The sequence below is a fragment of the Myxocyprinus asiaticus genome, chromosome 1 (genome assembly GCF_019703515.2).
Source record: "Myxocyprinus asiaticus isolate MX2 ecotype Aquarium Trade chromosome 1, UBuf_Myxa_2, whole genome shotgun sequence".
NCBI lineage: Eukaryota > Metazoa > Chordata > Actinopteri > Cypriniformes > Catostomidae > Myxocyprinus > Myxocyprinus asiaticus.
The window spans coordinates 6,992,223-7,017,241 of NC_059344.1; the positions used below are offsets into that span (position 1 = coordinate 6,992,223).

Below are 25,019 nucleotides of genomic sequence, written 5' to 3' on the forward strand. Positions count from 1 at the left end.
TTACCAATATAATGACTCCCTTGCTCTTACTTGAGCCAACACTAAAGAAAACATGTCCACCCCATATCTTCCCAAATTTTTCAGCTTCCTGCGGGGAAAGATGTGTTTCTCGAAGAAACACTATATCATATTTCTTACGTTTAAAAAAATAAATAACCTACCTTCCTTTTTATGGGGTGCCCCAACCCATTCACATTCCATGTGGAGAGCGATAGTACACTCATATTAACATTTGGCATTTTGATATAGTAGAAAAAATAAATTGTGTGTCAAAATCGAAATTATACAGACCATATTAACCATTAGTGAAACAATCAAACCCCGAACTTCCCCCTGAACAAAACAAACAGAAAAAAGAAAAACATGCGCATTAACCCCGCACACGACAGCGCCAACCGGCGTCAAACCCCCTCTCAAAGAGTACATGTACGCCTACGAGAGCCCCCGCGGCAACTTTGCCATTGGATTGCTCAATTTTGCCTCACAAATTTGTTAGGCAAAATTACATAACATCAAATATTTTGTAAAACAAACCCCAGCCAACAGGCAGAACAAACACAAAGAACGTGTAGACCCATTCGCAGAACTGTCTTGAAGGCGTGCTCCCCCACAAATCAAACTCCAGCCGATACAAAGCCATTCAATTTCCTCGGTCAGACAAACGAATCTTCAGTGAGCCAGCTGATGAGTGCAGAAGATGACACAATCATTGCAATGTCCCACAAAAATACTCCACAAATCATAGTCCAGCCAGCAGGAGGCATAAGCACAAGCAACTGACAGATCCATCCATAACTGTCCCGAAGTAATGTTATTTAACAAAACAAGCTCCAACCACTAGGCGGGACCAGCACAAAAGGAAACAAACTCTCATCCCAGTTCCTTGGATGGTCAAGAGTTAATTCACTCGGAGGCCGCATAAAAGTATATCCCATGATTTACACAGTCCGCCAACTTTATAAAAGACATCCTTTGTGTGGGCATGTTGATATTTTGCGGTCATCCGTAGTGTCTATTCTCAATCTGCCCAGGAACTTCATTGTAAAAGTGATCTTCTGTCAATGCAAAAGTTTCTTTAAGGAAAAGTGTTAATCCACAAAACAAAACAAACTCCAGCCGCTGGGTGGAGCCAATGCAAAAAGAAACAAAAATTGCACCCAGCTTCCTCCAAAAGCCGGAGTATGTACAGTGAGTCAATCCACTCACAAGAAAAACACCCAATGGCTACTCACCCATTGTTTCAATAAAAGACATTGCCTGATTGGGACATGTAAATACTTTGCTGCCGTCCTTGGTGTCTGTTCTCAGTCTGGCCGGAAACATCATAGCAAAAGCGATCCTCCACCGATGTAAGAGTTTCCCGCATTCCTTAAACCAATCGTGTTTCACTCCCGTCAAGTTCGCAAAGTCCGGGAACAAGAAAATATACAAGAAAGATCTCCCTTGCTCCTCGCCTGGTGCAACACAAGAACCTCACCGGACGACCTAAAAAATTTGGCCAGAATCAATCTGGGCCTTCCTACCTCAGCAGATCCGTGAGCTGGGACTCCGTGAGCTCGCTCGACCCCAGCCCATGGCCTGTTATGTTGAGCAGACTCGGGAAAAGTTCGCCCATGAATCCCACCACATCTCTGCCCTCCCTATGCCCAGGAACACTAACAATTCGAATGTTATTCCTGCGGCTTCTATTCTCAAGATCTTCAAGCTTTTCAAGAACACGTTCCAAATCAACTTTGGTCGTGGGCGTATTAGCGGCTAATTCCCTCCCCGATGCCTCCAAATAATAGATTCGTTTTTCAACATCTGTCACGCTTGTGACTAGCTCAGAGAATTTTTTTTCCATCGCTGCAATCGATCGACACATTACAGCAAGATCCCCCAAGTCCGCAAGTACCTTCGTCAATATCACCGACATGTTGGACAGCCGACGATGGATTCCATCTCCCGCCGCACCATCCAAATCGAGTCCCTGGTCCACAGGCCTGTCTGGGCTTTCATCTTGAAACCGTAAGTGTCTTTTAATGTCTCCAGAGCCCAAGGATTTTGACTTCTTTGCCATGTTTACCTCAAACAGTAAATGTGTAACTGGGTGTATCGAATTTCACCGGATCATATCATGAAAATAATAAAAAAAATTTGCAAAGTGCGCAGAGCTGTCTCTCACACATCTGCCCTTCGCATGCCGTCACGTGGCTCAGCCGCAGACCTCATTTTGGATCATATAACGCAGCTCTCCTTGTAACCTTCCTTGAGGTAAATCAGGTTTTTAGAGCTGATGGTGTGACCTATGCCATTGTGTGGGATAATGTCAGGTTCCACCATGCTCAAATGGTGCAAGCATGGTTTCAGACCCATCCACAATTTACCACCTTGTACTTACCCCATACTGTCCTTTCCTTAACCTGACTGAGGAATTTTTCTCCACATGGAGGTGGAGGGTATATGATAGGTGCCCTCACAAACAAGTCACCCTTCTCCAGGCCATGGATGATGCATGCAATGGCATCATGGCAGACCAGTGTCAAGCCTGGATTCGCCATGCCCAAAGATTCTTCCCAAGATGTTTGGTTAATGAAAACATTCATTGCGATGTGGATGAGAACCTGTGGCCAAATAGACAAGACAGGGTTGATGGAAATATAGAAGTACAGTAATCAATCCTTTGTTTTGCTTTTACAGTAAGCCAGGTGTGGAACACTGCAGTTGGCGTTTTACTGTAGTTTTTTTTCTTTTTTGTAGCTAATTATTTTTGCTTTGATTCAAAGAAACCTATGTTGTGATTTTGATTGTATTTCATCAATACATTTCAGATTTTGTTCAGTGATTCCACTGTGTCTGTAGTATTCTCTCTACTAGTCCTTTTACAGTGATGTATTTACGTGTAGTACCATAATGAAACATGTATCACATATTTTGTACTACAATATTTAATGATTGTATGAACAACTACACAGTGAAACTATCAGTATCTTGTGTGTGGGTGATCTAAATTGATGTTCCTACGGTATTTCACGATAAGTGAGTTATTTGAACCAATGATTCTGCAAGTGCAAGGTTTCTTTAAAGATATGCACAATGCAATGTTTTGAATATTGGACATCCTGTATTACAAGTGATGACCGTTTTGAGTTTTGTGTCTAGAGTTTAGAAAAATGACATCAAGGTTCTGAAATTAGTGCCAAAATGATTGTAAAAAACCTGTAATTTGTAATTTTTTTTTAAAAAAAATTTAACAGGTGTTTATTTGTTTATTATATCTCATTTGAAAATGTCAAACATTTAATGAACACTGAATTAACTGTAAAAGAACTTTTGAACAAATGAAAATCCATGTTAAAAATATTATGTTTGCACTTGTCTGTTGTCAATTAGTGTTTGTGGGTGTGTGAGTGGGTGGGTTTGGGTGGTTTACGAGGACAATTTTTTAGGTTACAGACTGGTAATTACAAGGGTATTATGTTATAAATGTGGTTTATGAGGACATTTCTAGTGTCCCCATAATTCAAATTGCTTAAAAAAAAAAACATACTAAACAATGTTTTTTGAAAATGTAAAAATATAGAGAGTTTTTTTTGTGAGGGTTAGGTTTAGGGGTAGAGTTAGTGTTATGGGATAGAATCTATAGTTTGTACAGTATAAAAATCATTATGTCTATGGAGAGCCCTCATAAGGATCCAACACTACCAACATCAACTCTGTGGAGGATGTCATTACGTTTTAGGCCAAAAAACGTAAAGTTTAGTTGATGTAAATCAGTGTTAAAAGTTCAATGAGTCAAATTGACCCGTGAGTGCTTCCAAGGGTTAAAGGAATGTTCTGGGTTCATTACAAGTGAAGCTCAATTAACAGAATTTGTGGAATTAATTGTGGAATAAATTACCATAAAAATTATTTTGACTCGTATCTTGAAAGCAGTTACAATATGGGACAAACAATGTTCGTGAATAGGGCCAGTTCATAAATGCTAAAATGCACATAGTTTCAAATGTATGGCTAGATGTTAAAATTTTACGTGCTGATATGATTTTTGTGAAATAAAATCATTTACTAACCTTATGTAAACCTTATGTATGTGATTTTAAGATTTCATATTTAGAGTAAGAGAGTCAAATGCTTTCAGTTTACCTGGGAAGACAAACTGAACTATAGTATCTGTGGGCGCATTATAAATAATGCATGTGTCCTACGAACAACAGCAAAATACAGTTTAGTCCTTCATTTAGACATTTACAGCAAGTAGAAAAGTTTACAAAGGCTGAACAGCGGAGGAGCTCAACAAGGGCTCTATTTACAGAAGGAGACACAGGGGGTGGGAAGGAGGAGCAAAGGGGCCATTGAATTAATGAATTAAATAGTGCTGAGACGCTGCATGTACGTATTTTCATCCACAATGAAAGGCAAGGTTGATTTGAGAATAGAAACACTTCAGTCAGAGCTTTAGACAAAACTTAGCCATTGAGAGAGAGAGAGAGAGAGAGAGAGAGAGAGAGAGAGAGGTGGGGGGGGGGGGGGGGGGGGGCATTACATAATAAATCGGTAACTTGCGACAGGGACCGGCACCGACTGACACTTTACTTATTGTTCGTGTCGAGCGGATTATAAACAATTTATAAACTTTGACCAACTTTGATATAACCTGTATAAATATATATGTATACGTTTTTTGAACATTATTAATTATTGTTATTTTGTTTATTCGCACAATAAACATGTGGAAATCTAAGAAATCTGCGGAGAATTCTTGTCACACTTTTTGCGCGAACGATATTGACAAAGTCATCAGAAACGTCTCTCCGTTCTGAACGCTTTCTAAGCTTTCGCCCGTTAATTCTCTTCTGATGTTTCCTGCAGTTGGGATATAGGAGTAAACGTTCCTGAACTGCATTTAGACAGCTCGTCATTCACGTCCACAGTGAAAGGTAAGTGCTTAAGTAAACCTTCAAAATGGATACTGAAACCCCTCGTGAGGTTTGACAGTTATTTGTTTCTAGTGTGTTCATTCAAGGAACTTAGTTCAGAAACAAAACTGTCAGCATGTCAGTTATCTGGATAAATCTATGCAATTTTTTAAATAACTATCATCAACTTTTCTCATGTTCAAAAATTAGTTGAATTAAACCGTGTGTAGATGATACTTGCAAGGGCTGCCAACTGTAGATGAGACTGGCATCACTGAGCAGGTGTATCAAAACATCACAATTTGATTATTGTGAAATGTATTTAATTGTAAAATATTATTACAAAGAAAATAAGCATTAGTGTCAAAGCTTTCTGCAGTTGTTTGATCAATAGACAGAAGTATTAAATACTGAGTTATTTATGAAGATTGCTTTAAACTACATCCATGTCCTACTTTTAATTTATCTTTTAATTAGATTAAATCAATCTCTCTAAACTGATAAAATATTATCAGCATTAGACTGCTTCAGTTTCATTAGTCTAATTTATCTCTCTCCATTTCAACCTGATTATTCTTACATTTCAACAGAGCTAGCAAAAGAGAATAAGCATCTATCCTGTCCTGTAAGAATGCATAAATAAACATATCTTTTCAATAACACAGACAAAATGCTGATTGTCACTCTGTTAAGTGACTATTTGTTCGAGGAGCGATTTCTACAACACTTTGCAGAAGATCAAAGAAGTCAAGTAGACCTGAGTGGTCAGCGTTAATGTGCAGAGTGTGTAGACTGTGAGAATTGAGTTGGATCCATTGAACAGAGGAAAGTAAAGGTTTGCACAACCACATAATACTGATGAGCGAGTTTTAATATTGGACTGTTTTCTGTCCATCTCTTGATGTCATTCCTTTCTTTCTCTCACTCACTCTCACTTACTCTCTCTCTCTCTCTCTCTCTCTCTCTCTCTCTTTCTCTCTCTCTCTCTTTTACACACATACATGCTGTGTTGTATTTTTCAATGGTGGCTTTTGTCTCTTTCATCTCCTCTCCAAACAAAAGGAATCTTGTGTATACAGGAGAAAGAGATTGAGGGAGGAGAGAAAGTGAGAGGAAAAGTGCAGAAAAACGACAAGACAATTTGTAAACTCTGCGTAGACACTCTATAAAACACTTGCCACTACAGCCTTCATTTCTTCATTTCCGACACTTTCTGCTGACTATATCTGTGAAATTATTTCAGTGTGCATCCATGCATGTTTGTGTACAAGTACCACCAGTAAAGAAATTGGACAAATATACTCATTGTAGTGTACAGGGTTGGGGAGTAACGGATTACATGTAACGGGAATACATATTTAAAATACAAAATATAAGTAACTGTATTCCACTATAGTTACAATTTAAATCATTGGTAATTAGAATACAGTTACATTCAAAAAGTATTTTGATTACTGAAGAGATTACTTTGCATTTTATTGTCATTTGTTTCATTTAATATTTAGTCCTTTCAGATGGAAAACATTTATACATATAAATGATGTGATCCAAAGTGCATTTGAACAGTGGTGAAACACTTTCTTATGATGTGTTACATTCATACAAGCAGACAGAGAAGTAAGTTTGAAGTAAGTTTGGAGCAGAAGAAATAGAAATAAACCTTGTATAAATTGTCAGCTTTACGCTAAGCTAAAATGCTATTTCTAGCCATTTTACATGCACGTTACCAGGCACGATCATATTTTTTTTCAAAAAAATTCACATTGGATCATAATTTCTTTTTTCTAGTAAGACCTTTGATATTAGAGCAAAAATCGTATTCTTGATAATAATTTTTGTATTGTTTTCCTGTAAAAATATCTAAAAATCCTTAAAACAAGATCAATTAGATTGATCTTGTTTTAGAAACAACACTGCATAAGATATTTAGGTTTTTCAGAGAATGTATTTTTAACATGTGTATATTGTCTTACTGTACTGGCAGAGTTTTTATAGTCAAAACAAGTGAAAAAATCTACTAGTGCTGAAGAAGTAATACAAAGTATATAGAATATGTTACAAATTACATTTTACATTATGTATTCTGTAATCTGTAGTGGAATACATTTCAAAAGTAACCCTCCCAACCCTGGTAGTGTATATACAATATCATTCTAATTTTAGAATAATAGTCATCAACAAATTGAAAGTTTTAGTTTTGTAAAGAGACACTTAAAATAAACATTTGTCTACAACACTAATATCAAGCATTCAAACATAAACCTTTATATTAAAAGGTCTTTAAGATGAAGAAAAGAATAATTCAGTCAAGTTTGTCTAAACCTTTGAATAGTGTGTATACTGTATGTGCGCACACATGTGGGTGCATACTCACTGGAGTTCACAGGTCAGCTGTGTGTACACTCGGCTTTTAACACGTGCCATGGCAAGGGACCTCCTCCTCCCTCTCATCCAGAGTTAGTACACAAAGCACTGAGATCCAGACAGATACCTATTCATTCTCTCAGTGTGAGTCCAGCACCAGAGAGAGAGCGAGAGGTCAAAGAGGGGAGAGCATATCAGATCTCCCTGGTACTCATTCAATTTATTTATTTTATTTGCTCCATAAGGCAGAAGCTGAGTGTGACAAAACTACTATTTAGACATTTGAACAAGAATCCTGCAAGCGAGAGGAATGAAATTACCTGAATGAATGAATTCACCTTTGAAAGCTATTCCTCATGTAACCTCACTGAGATATCACTTCTATTGTTTTTGTGGTTCCATAAGGATCAATAGATTTTATGACTGACTTATGTCCTCCCCAGAGGAAAATATAAAATATAAATTAGGGCTGGGAAATTTAACACATTAATTTCTGCGATTAATATTTTTTCAAATTAAAAATATATAATAATGGCATATAATAATGGCATGTATAAGTTTTCAGGGGGGTACATGCTTGACTCAGCTGCACATTCTTGCACAGAAACTGATTGTGTGGAGCAGTGCACGCTTATTAATTACGCATGACACGTGCCCCAGGCATATTAAAAACAAGAGCGGATTTACTATACAGAGAATGAAGACTTCACCTGCAAGCGGTGAACCAGGCATGCGAGAGATACGGGCAAGCTGCCGTATCTCTTCGCATCACCGAAAACGCTCACTGACTTTCATCTGAACCACTGTCAAAAGCAAAACCACAAAAGAGAGACCCAGCGAGTAGGAAGGACCCGCCCGTTCAGCAAGCTGAAGCCAGGTTCTTGCAGAGAATGAACGGCAGCCAGAGAAAATAATAGTTTTGAGATTTTAAGCTTCAGCAAATTAAACTTGAGCATTCAGTATGTTTTATATCTGTATCAGTCACGATTTCTCCAAGTAGGCAAGGGAGGTAATGCCTCCTCAAAAATTCAGGTGAGCAAAATAAAGGACTGTACATAAAATATTACAAAATGTAAGCTCAAATAATGCGTATAGTAGTCATATTTCTATAGTCACTCTGTCAAACAGTGACACCTAGCGGCTAAAGTTTCAGAGAGAGGCAGCATCTCTCAAGCTTACAGTGTAAGTTAAAATTTATTTCATATGCCTTCCCGTATACAGAAATCTGATATATGGCAATTAATATATATAATGTTTTTTTTGGCCATATATGTACATAGCCTATACAAATTTGATGATAATAAACTGATTTAAGGAAAATACAATGGTGGCAAAAATATTGGCACCCTTGGTAAATATGAGCAAAGAAGTCTGTGAAAAGTCTGTTTGCATTGTTTATCCTTTTGATCTTTCATAAAAAAAAATAACCTTTAATTGAAGTCAAACAATTGAAAGAGGGGAAATATCTCATTATTAAATAAATATTTTTCTCATTGTACATGTTGGCCACAATTAGGTCACCCTAGAAATTATTATGTGTAAAAATATATCTGAAGTATATTCCCATTCATATTTTACATTTTTTAGTGCACCTGGGTGACTAGGAACATGAAATTGTTCATCCATGACTTCCTGTTTCACAGGAGTATAAATATGAGGTAACACACAGGCCAAATTCCCTTAATCATCAATCACATTGGGTAAGACTAAAGAATATAGTTCTGATGTGCGGCAAAAGGTTGCTGAGCTTCACAAAATGGGAAGTGGCTATAAGAAAATAGCCAAAGCATTGAAAATGCCAATTTCCACCATCAGGGCAATAATTAACAAGTTCCAATCAACTGGAGATCTTAAGAAATTGTCTCTACGCACAGTGAGGAGGATGTTCAAGTGGCCAAGGAATCTCCAAGGATCACAGCTGGAGAATTGCAGAAATTTGTTGTGTCTTGGGGTCAGAAAGTCTAAAAAAATAAAATAAAAATACCAGACATCACCTACATCACCACAAGTTGTTTGTGAGGGTTTCAAGAAAAAAAGCCTCTGCTCTCGTCCAATAACAAACTCAAGCGTCTTCAGTTTGCCAGACACTACTGGAACTTCAAATGCGACCGGGTTCTATGATCAGATGAAATTAAAAAAAGAGCTTTTTGGCAGCAAACACCAGAGATGGGTTTGGTGCACACAGAGATGAAGAAGTAACCAATACCCACAGTTGAATGTGGTGCTGGATCTTTAATGTTGTGGGGCTGTTTTTCTGCCAGAGGTCCTGGATATCTTGTTCGGATACATGGCATCATGGACTCTATCAAATACCAACAGATAAAAAATCTAAACCTGGCTGCCTCTCCCAGAAAGCTTACAATGGGCCCTGGTTGGATCTTCCAGCAGGACAATGATCCAAAACAAACATCAGAATCAACACAAAAATGCTTCACTGACCACAAAATCAAGGTTCTGCCATGACCATCCCAGTCCCCTGACCTGAACCCCATAGAAAATTTGTGGGGTGAACTGAAAAGGAGAGGCCACCAACATGGACCTCTGAATTTGAAGGATCTGTAGAGATTCTGTATGGAGGAATAGTCTCAGATCCCTTGCCAGGTGTTCTCCAACCTCATTAGGCATTATAAGAGCTGTTATCTTGGCAAAGGGAGATTGCAAAAAGTATTGAATAAAAGGGTGCCAATAATTATGGCCAATGCGTTTCAGTGAAATATATTTATTTAATGAGATATTTCCACTGTTTCAATTGTTTTACTTCAATTAAAGGTTTGATTTTTGTGATTTGTTTGAATGAAAGATCAAAAGGACAAACAATGCAGATTTTTTTCACAGCCTTCTTTGCTCATATTTGCCAAGGGTGCCAATATTTGTGGCCACAACTGTATATGTTACATATAGAACAACAGCCATTTTTAATATTTTGTTTTTATTTTGTTGCATTTATAAGCAAAATATGTTACTTTTTATATAATATATTTTTATGCAGGCCTACTTTTTCATATCATATGTTGTGATAAATCAGATTTCAGATTTGTATGGGTTTAACCTGAAAGCTATTTAAATGTCAGCTGGAACTGAAATAGGAATTTACACTGGTGGCCAAAAGTTTGGAATAATGTACAGATTTTGCTCTTATGGAAAGAAATTGGTACTTTTATTCACCAAAGTGGCATTCAACTGATCATAATGTATAGTCAGGACATTAATAACGTGAAAAAGTACTATTACAATTTGAAAAAAAAAAATGATCAGAACTTCTTAAACTACTTCAAAGAGTTCTTATCAAAAAATCCTCCATGTGCAGCGATGACAGCTTTGCAGATCCTTGGCATTCTAGCTATCAGTTTGTCCAGATACTCAGGTGACATTTCACCCCACACTTCCTGTAGCACTTGCCATAAATGTGGTTGTCTTGTCGGCACTTCTCACGCATCTTACAGTCTAGCTGATCCCACAAAATCTCAATGTGGTTAAGATCCATAACACTCTTTTCCAATTATCTGTTGTCCAATGTTTGTGTTGCTTTGCCCACTCTAACCTTTTCTTTTTGTTTTTCTGTTTCAAAAGTGGCTTTTCCTTTGCAATTCTTCCCATAAGGCCTACACCCCTGAGTCTTCTCTTTACTGTTTGTACATGAAACTGGTGTTAAGCGAGTAGAATTCAATGAAGCTGTCAGCTGAGGACATATGAGGTGTCTATTTCTCAAACTAGAGACTATGTTGTACTTATCCTCTTGTTTAGTTGTACATCTGGTCTTCCACATCTCTTTCTGTCCTTGTTAGAGCCAGTTGTCTTTTGTCTTTGAAGACTGTAGTGTACACATTTGTATGAAATCTTCAGTTTTTTGGCAATTTCAAGCATTGTATAGCCTTCATTCCTCAAAACAATGATTGACTGACAAGTTTCTAGAGAAAGCTGTTTCTTTTTTGCCATTTTTGACCTAATATTGAACTTAAGACATGCCAGTCTATTGCATACTGTGGTAACTCAAAAACAAATACAAAGACAATGTTAAGCTTCATTTAATGGACCAAATAGCTTTCAGCAGTGTTTGATATAATGGCAAGTGACTTTCTAGTATCAAATTAGCAATTTAGCATGATTACTCAAGGATAAGGTGTCGGAGTGATGGCTTCTGGAAATGGGGCCTATCTAGATTTGATCAAAAATGACTTTTTCAAATAGTGATGGTGCTGTTTTTTACATCAGTAATGTCCTGACCAGTTGATCAGTTGAATGCCACTTTGGTGAATTAAAGTACCAATTTCCTTCCAAAACAGCAAAATCTGTACATTATTCCAAACTTTTGGCCGCCAGTGTATATTGGACTTGTAAAAAAAAAAAAAACTAACGCTGAGATGGCACTCTGCTCCTCATTTCATAAGCCCACCACACGTCACTGATCTGGATGTATAGTGTCTAAAAATGCATTGGCAATGAACACTTAAATTTCTCTTGCCAATAAAGTTTGATATTAATTGAATCTGCCCATTTGATCCTAGTATTTAAAAAAAGTAAGCTGTAAAACACCAGAAGATTTTGCCCAACTTTTAGTTACAACTTGTCCACTGATTTTATTGCATGTATACATATACTTGTATCAAAGATTAATACTTGTAAAAATGTGTCTAATTAACTCTATCCGCTAACAAAAAAAAAAAAAAAACTTGAATTTTTTTAGACGTACATATTTTAATAATTAAAATAATTGACTAACCAATTTCTTGCAAGTTCTTTGAGACGAAGTATAAAATAAATATATTTATGATTTTTAAAATGTTTGTTATAATGTATCGTTCCATAATTTAATCGCAATTAATCACAGAAAACTGTGCAATTAATTAGTTTAAAAAAAATTATTAATTCACTGCCCTAACATAAATATATACAGTTCCTTAGGAGCAATAAAAATGGACACAAACTTGACGATTGTTGATGTAGATTTAAAGGTATTAGTGTGGATAGCATAGCTTGGGAGAATTCAAGTTCATATTGTGAACTCTGACTTTTGATAGCAGACTTCAGTTTCTTGGCAAATCTGAGAACAGTTTGAGAGATTGTTGAGAGTTCCCTGAAACAGAGGAGACATGAGGGCTCTCTTTCTCAGGAAAAACCTCAAAGAAGCAGGAGACTTGCTCTCCGTTTAATCTCATTGCCTATTTACTTCTGTGCAACCTCAACATTTCTGTGAAACCTCAGAACTCTATGATCTTTAAAATAAAGGTTATTTAATGTTTTTTAGGAGCCATTAATGTTCTGCACACAGCCATCTTTTTATCAGGAATCAGTTTAGCTGAATAAGGTTCTTGAATTGACTATATGTTTTCTCGGGGATGCAAAAGTTTTTGATTTTTCATTGTAGGTTCTTCAGATCAGTGTATTGGTTTTTTGGGTTCTTTCAGTATAGATTTTAAAAATCCTGTGGCATCAAGCTGTAAAACCATTTTTGGTTCTATTGGAACCTTAATTTTTTTTAAGTCAACATGAAACACTGTTATCAGCTCATTTTGTTCCATAATCTAATATATCTCTGAGTGAAAAAGAATATTGAACAAGAAAAAAAATATTTTAATCGACTTTAAATATGCATTAAAAATTGATTGGATTGTGAAAAGTTGGTTCCCTATCTGTCACTCACTCGATGTTGTGTCGACGTAGTGACACTAGGGGTCACCCTTGGGAGCCCGAGACACCTCTGGTCTTTGATAAAAAGCCAATGAAAATTGTATTTGCATGCCACTCCCCCAGACATACGGGTATAAAAGGAGCTGGTATGCAACCACTCATTCAGATTTTCTCTTCGGAGCCAAAACGGTCCTGCTCACTGAGCTGAATTCCCACGACTGTTCGTTCACCTCTGCTGGATCTGACGGCGCATTTCAGTGGCTTTTTTCCCCCTCTGCACTGGTGCAATGCAGAGAATGCCCCTGGGCGCTTCGGCAGAAATAAGAGTATATTTCTCTAAAAGAGTATATTTCTCTAAAAGAGCGGCACACACAGAACATCTTTTTAAAGACGCGTCTTTTTAAAGATGCCTTTCCGATTGTGTTTTATTCCTGGTTATCTCTTGCCTTCTGACGGTCACGATCACTGTCTTTCGTGTCTGGGCACTGCTCACGCGGAGACAGCATTCGTGGATGGTCATGTTCTCATTGCGAGGACATGTCCATGGCAACGATGCGGTCACGGCTCGCCTTCGTAAGAAAGCAAGCCACCCCAGAGGCACCCCGCCTCGGTCCTTTTACCCACAGGTATGAGGCCAGCGCGGCTAACACTGGGGGCAATTTGGGGACCCCAATGAGACCACCTCCGCCGGGTATCCCCCTGCGGACCTCCCATTCCCCAGCATGCTCATCTGCCCCGATCGGGCTTCCGGATGAGTCCGCCGGTTCGTCTTACAGTGAGTTCGACCTCTTATTTGGAGCCCGCGAAAGTGATGAGCTCTCTAGCGTAGCATCGGAGAGCGGGCTTGTCCAGTCGGATGCGGAAGCCTCAGCTGGTCTCCTCCTTTCGAGGACGATTGCCCAGTCACAGGCTGACGCGGAGATGACAACATGCTTTCACGGGCAGCCGTGAGCGTTGGCTAGAGTGGAACCCTCTGCTCTTCCCTGAACCCTCGCGGCTCGATGATTGGTTCCTGGGCTCACGGTGCCGCTCAAAGCCACGCCCCTCCCCAGTTCTTTTCTTCCCGGAAGTGGATGAAGTGCTGACAAGGTCGTGGGAGGCACATTTTACTGCCCGGTCCCGATCTTTTCAGCTTCCCCGCCCTCACTACCCTCGATGGTGGGGCGGCCAAGGGCTATTCGGCAATCCCCCAGTGGATAAAGGCGCTCGCGGTGCACCTATGCCCACAGAGCACCGCCACCTGGCGCGGGTGCCCAAAGCCCCCGTCCAAGGCCTGTAGGTTTAGGTCGTCTCTGATGGCCAAGGCCTACGGTACCGCTGGACAAGCCGCCTCTGCCCTGCACACCATGGCTCTCCTGCAAGTCCGCCAAGGTGCTAAAGGAACTGCACATGGGTAGTTTCACCTTGGGATTGATGCAGGAACTGCACTCGGCAACCAACCTCACTCTCCGAGTGACGGAGGTCACGGCGCAGTCTCTCGGGCGGACGATGTCCACATTAGTGGTCCAGGAGCGCCACCTTTGGCTCAACCTGGTCGAGATGGGTGAGGCCGACAGGACACGATTCCTTGCTGCCCCCATCTCTGGTGACACCGTCAAGGACTTTGCCCAGCAGTTCTCGACGGTGGAGCAGTAGACGGAGGCTATCCGGCATATCCTGCACCGGCGCGGCTCAAGATCCTGCACCTCTACTCATTGCCAAGGGCGTCCCCCTGCGGTGACTGCACCGGCTCTGCCGCAGCCCGCCCCTTCGGCCCAGCCCCGGCGTGGAGCCCACCGCAGGAAGCAGACGCCACCTGTCTCGCGGCCGCCCAGAACCCGTGAAAGGCTTCAAAGCGCCCTTGAGACGGGCGACCCAGGGACGACGAAACCCGCTGCTCTGGAGCTGGTAAGCAGACCTCCCCATATTTTTGTTACCTTTGCATTTAATTGCGCTGCATGCCCAAGTGGCTGCAGTACTCGAGTTCAGCAAGAGCAGTTTCCTTGTTCCCTGGGTCATGTATCCGGTGTGCACAGCCGTCATCACGACCACCGTCCACCACTCTATTTGGCAGGTTTGGCACAAATCCACCCCCGATGTGACAGTCTTCACGGGTCACGAGGACAGGCCTCTTCCTCCCCCGTCCCAGGCTGTTCCGGGGGTGGTCACAAGGAGCCAGGTAAGTGCTTCAATGTCCTTAGACTCAGCATGGCCACGACATGGTGTGGCACCTCAAGTTCCGCCCTGCCACGAGGCCCCACCTGCCAGTACGTCCAACGACGTTGTCCCTTTGGTCCCCCTTGCGCGGAACTTGGACGCGTGGCTTGCGCTTTCCAATCCGTCGCGATGGCTGGTCCGGACCGTCCGACTCGGCTACGTGATTCAGTTCGCCGGGCGTCCGCCCAGGTTCAGCTGTGTCCACTTCACCTTGGTGAAAGACGAAAACGCTGCTACCTTGCATGGAGATCACTACCCTCCTACGGAAGGGCGCGATAGAACCTGTCTCTCTGGCCGAGATGAAGAAGGGGTTTTACAGCCCCTACTTCATTGTACTGAAAAAAGGTGGTGGGTTGCGGCCAATCTTGGACCTGTGAGTACTAAACTGGGCTTTACACAGACTCCTGTTCAAGATGCAGACGCAAAAACGCATTCTGGTGAGCGTCTGGCATCAAGATTGGTTCGCGGCGGTAGACCTGAAGGATGCGTACTTCCACCTCTCGATCCTTCCTCGACACAGACCCTTCCTGCGGTTTTCATTCGAGGGTCAGGCATATCAATACAGGGTCCTCCCTTTCGGCCTGTCCCTGTCTCCTCGCATCTTCACGAAGGTCGCAGAGGCAGGAGGTGGGCATTCGCATTCTCAACTATCTCGACAACTAGCTAATCTTAGCTCACTCTCGGGACATGTTTGCGCACACAGGGACTTGGTGCTCTCACACCTCAGCCGACTAGGGCTTCGGGTCAACCAGGAAAAGAGCAAGCTCCTCCCGGTTCAGAGCATCTCTTTTCTCGGTTTGGAGTTGGACTCGGTCTCTTTGACAGCACGCCTCACGAATGAGCATGCCCAGTCGGTGTTGGTCTGTTTGAAGGTGATCAAACAGAAAACAGCGGTTCCACTGAAACTTTTTCAGAGGCTCCTGGGGCATATGGCATCCTCAGCGGTGGCCACCCCGCTCGGGTTGATGCATATGAGACCGCTTCAGCACTGGCTTCAGACTCGAGTCCCGAGATGGGCATGGCACTGCGGGACACATCGCGTGGTCATCACGCTGGTCTGTCACCATCTTTTCAGCCCTTGGACCGACCTCTCATTTCTACGGGCAGGTGTTCCCCTAGAACTGGTCTCCAGGCACGTGGTGGTCATGACGGACACCTCCAAAACGGGCTGGGGCACCGTTTGCAACGGGCACGCAGCCGCCGGCTTGTGGAAGGGCCCGCGACTGCATTGGCACATCCACTGCCTCGAGTTGTTGGCAATTATGCTCGCCCTGCGGAGGTTTGCGCTCTCGTTGTATGTCACAACTCGCCCGCCGTCTCCTCCTCTGGAGTCAGCAGCACTTCAAGTCGCTGAGAGCCACTCACATCCCGGGCAACCTCAACACTACAGTGGACGCGCTGTCACAACAGGTTACCCTCGGGGGAGAGTGGAGACTCCATCCTCAGGTGGTCCAGCTGATTTGGAGTCGATTTGAGAATTCATCCCAAGAATCCTCCCCACTGCCCGCTCTGGTACGCCCTGACCGAGGCCCCCCTCGGCATAAACGCGCTGGCATAGAGCTGGCCCCCTGGCATGCGCAAATATGCATTTCCCCCAGTGAGCCTACTTGCACAGACCCTGTGCAAGGTCAGGGAGGACGAGGAGCAGGTTGTCCTGGTAGCACCCTACTGGCCCGCCCAGGCATGATTCTCGGACCTCACGCTCCGCGCGACAGCCCCCCCCCCCGGTGAATTCCCCTGAGGAAGGACCTTCTTTCTCAGGGACAGGGTTCTTTCATCTGGCACCCGTGACCAGACCTCTGAAATCTCCATGTCTGGCCCCTGGACGGGACGTAGAAGACCTGGCATAGATTTAGTGAGGTTGGAGATGAATAATAAAATATCATCTGCGTAAAGCAGAAGCTTATGCGCCACACCTCCCGCAATCACCCCTGGAAAATCGTCCTCCTTTCTTATCATGGCTGCTAATGGTTCCAGGGCAAGACAGAACAATAATGGGGAAAGAGGGCAACCCTGCCGAGTGCCCCTATTCAGAGTAAAATAATCTGAAATTAATTCATTCGTTTGTACCGCTGCTACAGGGTGTCTATAAAGTAACTTAATCCAACCAATAAATGTACTCCCGAACCCATACATTTCCAAAATCTTAAAAAGATAATCCCATTCTACCATATCAAATCAAGTGAGATGGCAGCGACCGGAGACTGATCATTCGCTACTGACCACATGATATTGATGAGACTCCTGATGTCATCAGAAGAGCTGTGGCCCCGAATAAACCCCACCTGATCTATATGAATAAGAGATGTCATTACCTTAATAATCGGTTAGCCAAAATTTTTGACAACATTTTTACATCTAGTTTGATCAGGGAGATTGGACGGTAACTTTTACACTCACTTGGATCTTTGTCCTTTTTAAGAACAAAGATCCGGGCTTGTGTCATGGTTGGAGGAAGCTTTCCATTCTTTAATGATTCAGTGTAAACTTCTAACAAAAGTGGAGCCAGTTCTGTAGCATAGGATCTAAACAATTCTGCGGCAAAACCATCTGGCCCCAGAGCCTTGCCAGTAGGTAGGGACTTAATTACCTCGTCAAGCTCCTCCAAGGTTATTTCAGAATCAAGAGAGTTTTTTTGCTCAGTCGTCAGTTTAGGAAGATCTAATGGTTCCACAAAGTTTCTAATATCTTTATCAGTAGACAAAGACATGGAACTATAAAGATCAAGGTAGAACTCTTTAAAGGCATTATTAATATCAATGGCCGAAGTAAAAATTTCACCACCAGCAAGGGAATGGTAGAAAGAGACACTCTCTGCTTTATATATCTAGCCAAAAGCTTCTCTGCTTTGTCCCCCGACTCAAAGTATGACTGTCTTGCCCTGAATAACCAAAACTCCACTTTCCGCGACAAAATAGTATTATATCTGTAATTCAATCGGGTCAATTCTCTGAGGTCATCAGATGACATACGGCGCTTCAGCTCTGCCTCTGCACTTTTAATATTTCCTTCCAACTCCACGAGTTCTCATGCCTTGGATTTTTTGATGAATGAGGCATACTGTATGATCCGGCCCCTAAGAACCGCCTTAAGTGCCTCCCAATCCACGCCCACAGAGGATACTGAGGACCAGTTGGTCTCCATATAAACATTGATTTCAGTCTTTAACATTTAATGGAAATCAGGATTTTGCAAAAGGATACATTAAGGCACCAACTATATGATTTCTTTTTCTCTATATGTGGCAACACCTCTAAACTCACCAGGGCATGATCCGAGACTAAAATGTTTCCAAATGAGCAATCAACAACAGATGAAATGAGGGATTTGGATGTATATATAAAAAAAAAATCTATTCTAGAATAAATCTTATGGACTGATGAAAACAATTTATAGTCCCTACCAGATGGGTTCAAAAGTCTCCAAATATCTGTAAGACCAAGATTTTTACACATCCTGTGGCGTCAATGTTGCTCTAGGGGGCTTACACACTTTTGCTTCACTATGATCAAAGACTGAGTTCATCAAAGATTAAAGTCTCCTCTCAATATTATATCATGAGGGGTGCCAGCGGTTTGCAACATCTCTTCACAATCTAAAAAAAAGCCCTGATCATCAGCGTTAGGTGCGTAAATATTAGCCAAAATCAGACTTTGCCCCTGAATTTCTGCTAAAACAATAATGACTCTCCCTAATTTATCATTAATCTGTTTGAGACATTTGAATTGTAAATGTTTATTTATCAATATAATGACTCCCTTGCTCTTACTTGAGCCAGCACTAAAGAAAACATGTCCACCCCATATCTTCCCAAATTTTTCAGCTTCCTGCGGGGAAAGATGCGTTTCTTGAAGAAACACTATAATCATATTTCTTACGTTTAAGAAAAGAAATAACCTTCCTTCTTTTTATGGGGTGCCCAAACCCATTCACATTCCATGTGGAGAGAGATAGTACACTCATATTATCATTTGGCATTTTGATATAATAGAACAAATAAATTGTGTGCCAAAAACAAAATGATGAAGACCACATTTCAACATTAATGCAACAACAAAACCCCAAACTTACCCCCGAACAAAACAAACAGAAAAAATAAAAATGTGCGCATTAACCCGGTGCACGAAAGCGCCAAATGGCATCAATCCCTCTAAACTCAAAGAGTCCATGTACACATACGAGAGTCCCCGTGACAACTTTGCCATCGGACTGCTAAATTTTGCCTCACAAATTTTTAAGGCCAAAAAGGCAAATAGTTTCAGAGGCAGAGTGAGGTATTACATTTTGATAAAAGATTACAAACACTAACATTTCTTTCTTTGGAATAATGTGCAAAGATAAATCATGCACAATAAAAATGAAAAATGTGCATTAATCTAAGAAAGTAAATAAGGTCAATGTTGATTTCATGTTTACTTTTAGCATGTACAGTTGAATTGCTTGCATCCGCTTCATCCCTGCACCAACATCAAACATCAAAATGAAGAGTTTAATGTGAAAATGAAAAAGTTTGTTGAAAGAGTTGGCTTACTTTGATCACTATGAAATTTTAAGAATTAATTTTAATTTTAACATAACTGAAGTGAATGAACTAGAAAAAAGAAAAGTGGATACAATGGTTCCTCTCACAAAAGAGAGGAGCATCTTAATGTGCCTTACCCTATAAAGCTTATAAAGATGAAAGGATGGGAAACGTCATCTTCAGTGTAACAGAGGAATGCAGAAAACACACAAAAAACTTTTTCTTTTCATCTCTGGTCCATTCCAAGCTTCATTTTCAAGATCTGTCCTCCTTTTTGTGTTTTTGGATGTGTTCAGCATTGATGACCAGCCTTTAAATGAGAAAGGGCAGCTGCTTCCACTGTGTGAATGAGGGGCATTTAATGTGCTTGGACAGCTGGAGGGTCTGAATGTAGAGTTGAAAAAACACTAACGGACCACCAGGGTTGGGCCCGCAATCCCAGCCCTGTACCTCATCCTGGCATACATAAACTTCATGAGGGAAGGATGCACTCACATGTCTGCGATAAAGATTGCTGTGAAAGCTACTTTCCCTCAGAGAACTTGTTTATTTAGATGATGCTGAGAGTAGCTAATGTGTCCCAAACTGTGGCTCTCTTTGCTAGAACGATACACATCTGTTAGTGCCATGAGATAGAGATCTCTCTCCTTCAATGTGCCATTTCTTCCAAAATGCTATATGAGGCAACCTAGTTTCTATTGAACACGATAAGGTGACAGGATTCTTACACTGAAGCTGAATGGCTGGATCAGTTTTTTATTTAAAAACCATAATTTTTATGTAAGAGCAAGTTTCTGTAACCTAGTCCCATCTGACATAATCCATTTCCAAGTCAAGCATCACTATTACTATTGCTCATACTTAAAGCTGCACTGTGTAAGATTTTTTTTGTTTACGATTACCAAAAGTTCATTATTGAGTACATAAAAAAATCCATGTTCAAAACCCTGTCCTTGTTTGAATGGTAAAAATCGCAGGCATGCGTCATTCGTCTTTAAGTGTTTACGTCATGTCCGTTTGCTCAGAAAGAAGACCCAGCTGTGATGCGAGAGTGACAGGGAAGCGGGAAGCGTGTGCAACAGCTGTTTAAACAAAGTGTTAAAAAGCTGTGAATTTCAGTTTGATCTTGTTGCACTTGATGTTCAAACCTTGTTTGCTCACGTAACTGCCAGCTGTAATAAATTATATCCCCATTAAAATACGATATGTAATAAAATTAGATTTGATAAATAGTATATTTGCCCTGTGTAAATAACAATATATAGGAACTGTATCTAAAATAAATAAGGGGTGATAAATAAATACTAATACAACAGGCTGGGAAAATAGACATTTAATCATTTTAATATCCTATACATATTTTGAATGTGTTGAAACTTGACACCGGGCTTGTCCTACTTAAGTTTAATGGTGCAATGCTCAAATATTAATTAGTGCATAAATTGTGACTTATTGCCCATTTATGCCACAACTAAGCTAAGTTTGAATGTATAGCTGGTGCAACCGGCCCCAGATTTCTTAGCACGGTATATTCATTTGTTTAGTTTGTTACCATCTCTCTATTATAACTTCCAACAAAACTATAAAACGTTTATTATTGTAATTGTTATATTGCATATTTCTGCATATTATTTTCATGCTCAATAATTGATATTTCATCCCCATCATAACTGAATCCTCAGTTTGCGTTTTTAGATTAAAGTCTTAATGTTTGCGGTGCAAAGACCTACTATTGTAGTATTATGGTTCTCTTGTATTGTCCAATGAGGCTGTAGATTGTAATATAAAAATGTAGTGTCTTCAACTGAATTCAAGTTTCATCTCTTAAATTGAGATGTGTAGTACAATACAAACATTAAAGTGTATTGTGTAGTGGATAAAACACTTGAATAATCATGTTAAAATACTATATGTAAATAAGACTGTTGTTTATCTTCCTTAAAGTAAATTTGTGTTATAAATGTTTAAACGAATAACATATCAACATGAATATAGCACATCATGGCTCCTGCTCTATAGGTAAATATCTCAGAGTGATCACATGCAAAGCAGTTTGTCACGGATATTTGTGGGAGGACCCAAATGCAGAGGCAATTTCTTAAAAAAGGCTTTTTTTTTTTTTTTTAATAAACAAAATACAAACAAAAACTTTCACGAGGCAGAAGAACAACAAAACAAGGCAAAAACAAACCAAAGTTCAGGAACTGACAGGGAACAAGACTAGAAATCACAATGCGTGCGCACGCACGTGCACACACACTAGAAAACTTACAAAAACAATCTGGCAGAGACATGAGGGAAGAGGGCACAATATATAGAGAGGGAAGCACATGAGGAGCAGGTGAAACTAATTAACTTAACAAGGACTAAACAAGTGAGAGTGACAAGGGAACAAGGAGGCAGAGTCAGGGAGCACATGACAAAACAAACACAAGGCTATGTGGTAACATACAAGATGAAACAGACATGAGTACATATGGCGATGATGAACCACACACAACCACGTGCACTCACACAACACACAAGACCGATAGAAGAGGGCATGGGAAGTTAAATAAACCCATGCGCTCACACAGACAAGACATGGAGCACAAGTGTCCGGATCTCGACTCGGAACACTAACCTGAAGAGTCAGGACCCAGACACTATGCTCCGACATGAAAACACGAACACAGAACATGGATGTCAGAATCCAGCCACAAAACTATAAACTAAACCAACAGAAGTAGCTGGATCCTGACACAGGTAACCTCAAACCATGAGATTCATCCACCAGAAGAGCAGTACCGAATCACAAATCACTTAAAATGTTCCTCCGCAAGTTGCTTGCAATTTTAGGTTCCAACCACAGATGTCGCTAGAGAGCCGCGAAGTGCATTTTTAAAGTTAGGAATTTTGACAAATGAATGATACCTCAAATTGTTGAGTTGTTGATGAGGGGTGTGGTGTGTTACTTTTATAAGCAAAAATCATACTTGCGGGTTTTGATCAAAATGGTCAAGAGAACAGTTAGAGAGTGGAAAAAAGACGGCATGCGAAGGACAGACATGTGAGAGACAGCTCTGCGCCCTTTGCTAATTTTTAAAATTATTTTCATGATATAATCCGGTGAAATTCGATACACCCAGTTACACATTTGCTGTTTGAGGTAAACATGGCAAAGAAGTCAAAATCATCGGGCTCTGGAGACATTAAAAGACACTTATGGGTTCAAGATGAAAGCCCAGACAGGCCTGTGGACCGGGGACTCAATTTGGATGGCGTGGCGGGAGAAGAAAACCAGCGTCAACTGTCCAACATGTCGGTGATGTTGACGAAGGTACTTGCGGACTTGGAGGATCTCGCTGTAATACGTCGATCGATTATGGCGATGGAAAACATTTATCTGAGTTAGTCACAAGAGTGACAGATGTTGAGAGACGAATCGATTATTTGGAGTCATCAGAGAGGGAATTAGCCGCTAATCCGCCCGTGACCAAAATTGATTTGGAACGTGTTCTTGAAAAGCTTTAAGATTTTGAGGATAGAAGCCGCAGGAATAACGTTCGAATTGTGGGAATTCCTGAGCATGAGGAGGGCAGAGATATGGTGAAATTCCTAGACGAGCTTTTCCCGAGTGTGCTCGACATAACAGGCCATAAAGTCCTGGCTCGCAGATCTGCTGAGGGAGACAGGCCCCGATCAATCCTGGCCAAATTTTTGAGATCATCCGATAAAGATCTCGTGTTGCTCCAGGCGAGGAGCAAAGGAAAGCTTTTTTGGAAGAATCACAATATTTTCTTGTTTCCGGACTTTGCGAACTCGACAAGAGTGAAACGCGATGGGTTCAAGGAATGCAAGAAACTCTTACATCAGCGGAAGATAACTTTTGCTCTGATGTTCCCTGCCAAACTGAGAATAAACACCAAGGACGGCTGCAGAGTATTTACATGTCCCAATCAGGCAATGTCTTTTATAGAAACAATGGGTGAGTAACCACTGGTTGTTTCTCTTGTGAGTGGATTGACTCATTGTACATACTCTGGCTTTCAGAGGAAGCTGGGCGCCATTTTTGTTTCTTTTTGCGTTGGCTCTGCCGAGCGGCCGGAGTTTGTTTTGCGGATTAACACTTTTCCTTAAAGAAACTTTTGCATTGACGGAAGATCACATTTCCAATGAAGTTCCCGGCCAGATTGAGAATAGACACTACAGATGACTGCAACATATCTACATGCCCACACAAAGGATGTCTTTTATAAAGTTGGCAGACTGTGTAAGTCATGGGATATACTTTTATGCAGCCTCCAAGTTCATTGACTCTTGACCATCCGAGGAACTGGTATGCATATTTCATTTCCTTTTGTGCTGGTTCTGCCTAGCGGTTGGAGCTTATTTTGTTCAATAACTTTACTTCGGGACAGTTATGGATGAATCTGTCAGTTCCTTGTGATTATGCCTCCTGTTGGATGGAGTATGATTTGTGGAGTATTTTCGTGAGACATTGGAATGATTACGTCATCTGCTGCACTCATCAGCTGGCTCACTGAAGATTCGTTTGTCTGACCGAGGAAATTGAACGGCTTTATATCAGCTGGAATTTGTTTTGTGAAGGAACACACCTTCGAGACAGTTCTGTGAGTCTACACATTCTCTGTGTTTATTCTGCCAATTGGCTGGGGTTTGTTGTACAAAATATTTGATGTTATGTAATTTTGCCTAACAAATTTGTGAGGCAAAATTTAGCAGTCCGATGGCAAAATTGTCACGGGGACTCTCGTATGTGTACATGGACTCTTTGAGTTTAGAGGGATTGACGCCAGTTGGCGCTTTTGTGCGCGGGGTAATGCGCACGTTTTTATTTTTTCTGTTTGTTTTGTTCGGGGGTAAGTTCAGGGTTTTATTGTTGCATTAATGTTGAAATGTGGTCTTCATCATTTTGTTTTTGGCACACAATTTATTTTTTCTATTATATCAAAATGCCAAATGTTAATATGAGTGTACTGTCTCTCTCCACATGGAATGTGAATGGGTTGGGGCACTCCATAAAAAGAAGGAAGGTTATTTCTTTTCTTAAACGTAAGAAATATGATTATAGTGTTTCTTCAAGAAACGCATTTTTCCCCGCAGGAAGCTGAAAAATTTGGGAAGATATGGGGTGGACATGTTTTCTTTAGTGCTGGCTCAAGTAAGAGCAAGGGAGTCATTATATTGATAAATAAACATTTACAATTCAAATGTCTCAAACAGATTAATGATAAATTAGGGAGAGTCATTATTGTTTTAGCAGAAATTCAGGGGCAAAGTCTGATTTTGGCTAATATTTACGCACCTAACACTGATGATCAGGGCTTTTTTATAGATTGTGAAGAGATGTTGCAAACCGCTGGCACCCCTCATGATATAATATTGGGAGGAGACTTTAATCTTTGATG

General features: G+C 40.8%; 1 protein-coding gene across 1 annotated transcript in view; it reads left to right on the forward strand.

Annotated features, from left to right (window-relative positions):
- The first annotated feature begins 4,554 nt into the window (after nucleotides 1-4,554).
- Nucleotides 4,555-25,019, forward strand: part of LOC127448982 (ATP-sensitive inward rectifier potassium channel 10-like) — a 54,088-nt gene continuing 33,623 nt past the window's right edge. Inside the window, exon 1 of the mRNA XM_051712009.1 lies at nucleotides 4,555-4,919. The gene's annotated coding sequence lies outside the window, so the exon portion shown is untranslated. The remainder of the gene's footprint in view (nucleotides 4,920-25,019) is intronic.